We start from the raw sequence: 6,996 nt of genomic DNA on the forward strand, positions 1-6,996 counted from the left end.
ACGGAGTATGAGCGTTCTATATATTTTCAATTCAGTGTTAAATAGCAGTTAAGTTTCAATGAAAAATGAAGTGATCAGTCGAAGCTGACTAATGCAATTCAAAGAAAGTCTAATTCACTGACACACTATCATTTTTCCATGAATACTACGGTATCTGCAACACAAAATACATGACATAATTCAGAGTAGATTTTTTGGTGACACTTTTACCTAAGAACAGATTTCATGTTAAGTAACATCTTTGCAATGTGCATGGTATTTGCTACACTTTGATACCAAACATGATATGTGTTTGACACAAACGCCTTTGACACGATCAGTTATGCTTGCCTGATGCCTGCCTGACTCGATAATGTCCAGAGGAGGTCAAAGGTCACTAAATTACCTTAAGATGACATTGGGATGGTAAAATATCTACATTTAAGTTTAAATAACAAAACCTTGTGTAATTTTGCATTCAGGTATCAAACATGATGTTCATAGTATGTCATCATTTTAGGCTGTATATGCATAATGTATGCAAATTATAGGGCCAAAGGTCATTGACCTCTTACGGCCACCCTGGGCACTCGAGGAAGTGGCCCATATCTGAAAAGGTAATGTCTTGGCCCCTGTTACACATGTGGGAGATTTCATGCTTTTACCATAAAGTGCACAATTGAACCCATATGGAGAGCTTAGCTCTCTATTTGGGTTCAATTGGTACTATTTGTACTATTTGCAATACGGTACTATTTGTTCCAAAAACAAAGAATTTGTAGCTGATCGAACGTTGAAACAGCAGATTGAAGACGATGATCGATAATAATAATTGAGGATCAATTATTGTCACACTGACTCAGCACCGTGGGAGAGGGTCACGGTCACGACAGTCACAGTGTGAGATGACCAAGTGTCGAAAGAGGAAAATAAATAATTTCATCGATAACCCAGGTAAACGTCATCAGATGAATAGCAATTAATCAGTTGGTGTATGTTCGGTGCCGCCGCTGCATCAGCCATTGGCTGATTTGAACGAAGGTATTATATTACGCATCGTTTTAACTTTGAATACTCCTGCAGGTAAAGGTCAGTGACTGGGAGGTTTTAATTCGTTCCGGCCAATCAGCGCTCGCACCGGGAATATAAACGTGGCTGCGCGTGTACAGTCCCTGTCAATGCTCGGGGGCTTCGAGCGTAAGCGAAGGGAGAGGATCTGGGTTCGGGGTCGACCGCGACTTACCATCTCGAGGTGTTCATTCCTCATTCATTCATTCATTCATGGCTCGTCGTGACGTTCGCCGCCGTCGCGCGGCACGCTTTCCAACCGTTTCGGTCCTGCTAGTCCTTCTGTGTTTCCGGCCCACCTTGGCGACCTCCGCGCCGAGCCTGGACCCTCGACCCGCGCCCCCCGGCCGGGCCGAAGAGCACGGTTCCAATGCGGAGGGGCACGACGCACCTGGCGGCTTCGAGGTGGTCGGTCTTCATTGGAAGCATGTCAAGGAGCCGTACTTCATCGCCGTGTGGATCCTCGTGGCCAGCTTGGCCAAGTTGTGTACGTTTTGTGTGCTCTGTGTGTTGATAATGAATTGTGAGGAACCCAGAGGCTGAAATAATTAATTAATTACAAGAATTCCTTGACGATGTTCACCAATAGCTCGTAATGCGTACTCGCAGATTGTTTTGCATTTTGCCAAAAAACTAAAATTTGTGAATAACTTGCTCGGGCACTCTGCATACCTGGTTCGGGTGATTTAACCCTTTCCAGCTCGTATACTGTATCGGGACCGATAAACAGGGCTGCAATCTATGGAGGTGTTAGCTTCGCCAACCATGGCAGGAATAGCGATGAAACGAACTCGTTTACTGAATGTAAGTAACTCCGGTATACAATGTGATTGTTTGGATGTAGCTGGCTGCGGCATTGCCCGTGGTGCTGTGCTGCTGATGCAGTGCCCCCATTACAAGTCAGCTGGTACGTATTTTGCCGACCGAGGAAGGATGACAGGCTGAGTCAACCCACCTGGTGTTAATTCAACAGCGCGACAGGGGTTCGACCTCGAGACCCAAAGATCTCAAGCTACCCACCTTTACCGTTAAGCCAACAACAGGTTTGGCAATTGCTTGCTTTTGCAATGAATGTAACCACTAAAAAGGTGTATTTGCTGACTTTGACTTTTTCAGGTGCTTTTCCAGGTTGAGCTATTTCTCGAAGGTGTAGAGTTTATTTATTTGCTTTGCCTATGTAATTATTAGCAAAGTACTCCTCTAGTCCGCTGGACACAAACTAATTTGGAGTGTGCACAGGTGTAAATTGTGACGCTTTCAGGATTCCTCTGTTTTTGCCTCTGCCATTGAAGGTAGATGGAGGTTATGTTTTCACTTGTTTGTCTGGGCAGGATATCTCAACGTTGTGGACGCATTCCACCAAAATTTGGTGGAAAGGTTGGGTGTGTGACGAGGAAGAATTGATTAAATTTTGGCGAAGATCAAAATACGGATCTGGATCAGAATTTTAAAAGTGATTCTTCACCATTGAGAGATCGGGCCAAAAACAATTGCACGATATCTCAAAAAGGTGTGGACAGATTCGGACGAGACTTGGTGGACAGGTTGGGTGTGTGACGACGGTGAATATATTTGATTTTGTTGAAGATCTGGATTAAAAAAAAAATCTTCACCTTTGAGAGATTGGCCAAAAATGATATATAGCACGATATTTCAAAATGTTGTGGATGACTTGTAACAAACTTGCTGGACGAGTTGCTTAGGTGACAAGAACAAGCCAATTCGATTTTGGTTCAGGTCCGAATCCAGATCCAGCCTGTCCGTGGGATACAAAACGTAAAATGTTCAGCCTGGGAGAGGTATGCGTTTTTGCCTCACCAACAAACACGCATACTGAGTGTCGTTCTAGTTTCCATCTGAGATTTAAAAATCCAATGCAGATCAGGTAGTCATCCTCGTGCTTAATCTGTATGCTCCGAGGTTCAGCACCACCGTTTGTTACAAACCCAAATGGTAGCTGTTGACGTGCACTTATACATTGCTACTAACTTTACCGAATGACAAGCACACTTCGAAATGAAAGGGTTAATAATTATCTGCCTGATAGAACAATAACGAGGATTATGCTCCCTGTCGATTGGGAACTGAGTACCCTCGTCCCTCTATACAAGGGGAAAGGTGACCCTCTGGACTGTGGCTCGTATCGAGTGATAAAGTTATTGGAGCATGGAATGAAGGTATTGGAAAGGGTGTTCGAGAGGAGGATAAGGAAGAAAGTGAAGATCGACGAAATGCTGTTTGGATTTATGCCAGGAAGAGGAACGACAGACGCGCTTTTTATTGTAAGGCAGTTGCAGGAGAAGTAGATGGAGAAGAGGAAGAAGTTGTTTCTTGGGTTTGTTGATCTGGAGAAAGCATTCGATAGGGTTCCATGTGAAGTAGTGACATGGGCATTAAGGAAGTTAGGAGTGGAGGAATGGTTGATCAGAGTAGTGATGGCAATGTACAAAAGAGAGTGCACAGCTGTAAGGATGAAGGACGGAAACGGTGGTGAGTTTGAGGTAAAGGTGGGAGTGCATCAGTGGTCGGTACTATGTCCACTACGATTTGTAGCTGTGATGGAGGTGCTGGCTCAGACCGTAAAGGAGGGTTTACCGTGGGAGTTGTTGTATGCAGATGATCTGGTGTTGATTGCAGAAAGTATGGATGGACTGAAGGAGAAGATGAACAAGTGGAAGGAATGTATGGAGACAAAGGGTCTGAAGGTGAATATCGGAAAGACGAAGGTGATGGCAAGTGGTAAAGCATGTGGTGAGCTGGAAAGAACTGGGAAGTGGCCCTGTGCTGTGTGCAGGAAGGGTGTCGGGGTGAACTCCATTCAATGTACAATGTGCGCTGAGTGGGTTCATCAAAAATGTAGTGGTTTGAGAGGGTCATTAACCAGTGTGGGAGCTACATTCAAGTGTAAGGTGTGCACAGAGGGAGCAGCAGCTGGAGGAAATGTTGAGTTGGATCTTGGAGACAGCATGAAGCTGGAAGGTGTGAACAAATTTTTGCTAACTCGGAGACATGCTGAATGGAGAAGGTGGATCAGACTCGGCAATGGTTGCTCGAGTGAGATGTGCATGGAAGACGTTTCGGGAACTGAGTGGTGTGCTGACGAGGAGGGGAGTGTCGTTGAAGCTGAAGGGAAAGGTGTATGCTGCATGTGTGAGAAGTGTTATGATTTCTGTGAGCGAGACATGGGTAATGAACGTAGAGCAGCAACGAAAGTTGGAAAGGGTGGAAATGCGAATGGTTCGATGAATGTGCGGAGTATCGTTGAGAGAGAGGAAGCCAAATGATGAATTGTGAAAGATGATGGGAATAGAGCCTGTGATGGATGCTGTGAAGATGAACAGGTTGAGATGGTTTGGTCATGTGTTGAGGGATGAAAGTGACTGGTTGAGAAGAGTGATGGAAATGAATGTAGAAGGAAGTAGAGGACGGGGAAGACCGAGAAAGACTTGGCTAAAGATGGTGGAAGAAGAAATGCGGGCAAGGGGGTTAACAAGGAGAGATGCAGAAAATAGGGCAAAATGGAGAAGATTGTCATGGGGACCGCAAGGCTAACCCCTGCTCTAGCAGGGAAAATGGCCTTAAACTGCCTGTTGTTGATATTGTGATGTCCCTGTCGAAAATAGCACATTTCGTAAGGGCAGGCCATTGTGTGCTGATGGTCTTGGTGTTCTAAATCAGATGTCATCTTCCTTGTAGAGGTTTTTCCTTGAAAAGCATGTGTACAGGTGGCCACTCATCATTCAAAATATCTTTATTATTATTGTTATTATTATTATTATTATTATTTTTGACGACCTATAGAAATGTCTGAAGTAACAGGTAGTTTGCAGGTATGCTGTTTTCCTGTGGTGGCTAAGGGTGGTAGTATGAATCGTCCTCGATGACTCTCTTTGATGTCTTGTTTGATACATCCAATTGCCCCAGACTGTGCTATTCTAGGTAAGTATGGGTCCTGCCATGCCAGCAATGAAGTACAGTAAGACGTGTTTGTCAAAGGAATGAATGAATAACAGGTGTGAAGCTGAAATCTTCCCTGATTGTGCTACCATGGTCGGTTCATTTTTTTAGTTTGCGTTAGTTTTATAGTTTTAGTCATTTTTAAATACCAGTTGCCAATTCTGGCCATGCATGCTAGTGCTTATCATTGAATGTAGCTCTGCACTTGTAATATGCTTCGACACGCTTAGTGGTATAGCTAGATTGAGAAACACGACAGTGTTTCCGTGATTCGGTTTTTGTTCGGGTAATAACTTGTTGCAACACAATTCGATGTCTGTGCAACTTGTCTGCGTTCTAAAGTGTAATGATCTGCTGCTTCGTGGCCAGATTGCAAGCAATTTATATCTCTCCACTGTGCTTGCAATGGCTGAGTATCGTAGCCAGCCTTCTGACCTTGAGGCGATTTGACCCCTGCCTGCAACAAAAAGCACCATCTAGGTCTCTTGCAAACAAAAAAAATTGTTTCCTGCTGCTGTAGTGGCTCGAAGAGGCATTTGCAATTCCCTCTGTTGCAATCCAGGCAGGAAATATCCTCAATAACTTGTGCAACTCTGGAATGCTTGCTAAATGCTATGGAACTACACTTCCTCCTTGGTGGCCTTCCATCGGCCACTGCAGATAAGATGTTGGTTTAATGGCATGGCCTATCTCACCTTTCGATCTCGTTCCAGTCTTTATGATGCACTGCCCTCTGTCGAGACGAATGCCTGCCCATCTCCAGGCAATGTGGTCTCGGTGGAATGAAAGATAAATACAAACTTTAACATGCCTTCCAACCCTGGGGAGCATTTTAAAATGCCATTCCAGACGTTGTTATGAATAGCTGTTGATACATTGCTTAACCATTCCCAAACGACTGTTTAAACTAGCCGCAATACCGTTGATGGTGTTCTCTTTGGTTGTCCTTCTAACTCCTTGAGACTTTAATGAGGCATACGGCTGGGATGGAAACATCAAACAGGTGACCCTGAGTGCGATGCTTCCACTGGTCCTTTTGCCACTACAAGAGAAGGTGCATTCGAATATTTACAAAACATTAGAATTAATGTGCAAAGGAAAACCCCAATAGGGTACTTTTTGAAACTCTGCACATATACAGGATTAGGATTGCTGGATACGTGGGGCATTGAAAAAGCACTTCACTTCTGGGCTGTCTCACCGGAGTTAGAATCTCCACCTAACTATAAACTGTTTATCTGGTGCCCCGCGTGCCTGGCCATTCACCAACACCCATTGCTGGAAGGCACGTCTTCTGTGCTACCATTGGAACAACTTTAAGCCTGAGGCTGCTTAGTGGAGATGAAAAATCCCACCATGGTGCATTTTGCGCAGAATAGACGCGTAATAGACTTTAATCAAACCCCAGGCCTGGCAACTCCATTTGTGAAACGACTAGTGTCCCCCTCCCCGCCGCCCCCACCCCCCTTATGGGCCCCAACGAAAACTTTCTCCAGTTGGTCCCTCAAGGTGGGAATAAAACGGGTTCACAGTATTTTAACAGAGCCAATGATAAAAAATAAAACCAATAACTGGCGTTTCTTCGACTGGGGTAGTAGCTCCAGCTGAAAACTTTTGAATGCCCTTCCCCTTCATAGGACGACACAGAGGCATGAGTTGTGGAAACCTCACTTCCGTTTCCGGTCTTGCTGGCGACGGTTCGTTTTTTCGCAGGTCTCCACGCTCTCCATCGAAATCGAAGTTAAGTCATTGTTCCAATTTGTATTTTCGTTATAACTGTATTTCTTTTATGGTGTATGTACGTATATTGTCCCGTCAAAGATTTTCGGTGCAAATCTTTCATACCTGTATTGAAAATCGCGTTAATTCGTGTCGTCTCGAGGCCCTGTACAGTGTACACTGTGTCAACCTTGAGGCTTTGTTTTTCTCTCAGCGCCTGTCGTTTGTGATCCAATAACTTTCGTTCTCTGTTTTCGCAGTCTTTCCACCCCA

The 6,996-nt window shown here is 44.6% G+C and overlaps 1 long non-coding RNA gene across 1 annotated transcript; it reads left to right on the forward strand.

Moving 5' to 3' along the window:
• The first annotated feature begins 1,161 nt into the window (after positions 1-1,161).
• On the forward strand, positions 1,162-6,739 carry LOC137433465 (uncharacterized). Its single transcript, XR_013624860.1, has 3 exons — positions 1,162-1,534; positions 1,976-2,090; positions 6,642-6,739. It is a non-coding gene; the product is annotated as an uncharacterized LOC137433465 (long non-coding RNA).
• Positions 6,740-6,996: the final 257 nt, after the last annotated feature.

The sequence above is a fragment of the Myxine glutinosa genome, chromosome 10 (assembly GCF_964187855.1).
Source record: "Myxine glutinosa chromosome 10, kmMyxGlut1.1, whole genome shotgun sequence".
Taxonomy (NCBI): domain Eukaryota; kingdom Metazoa; phylum Chordata; class Myxini; order Myxiniformes; family Myxinidae; genus Myxine; species Myxine glutinosa.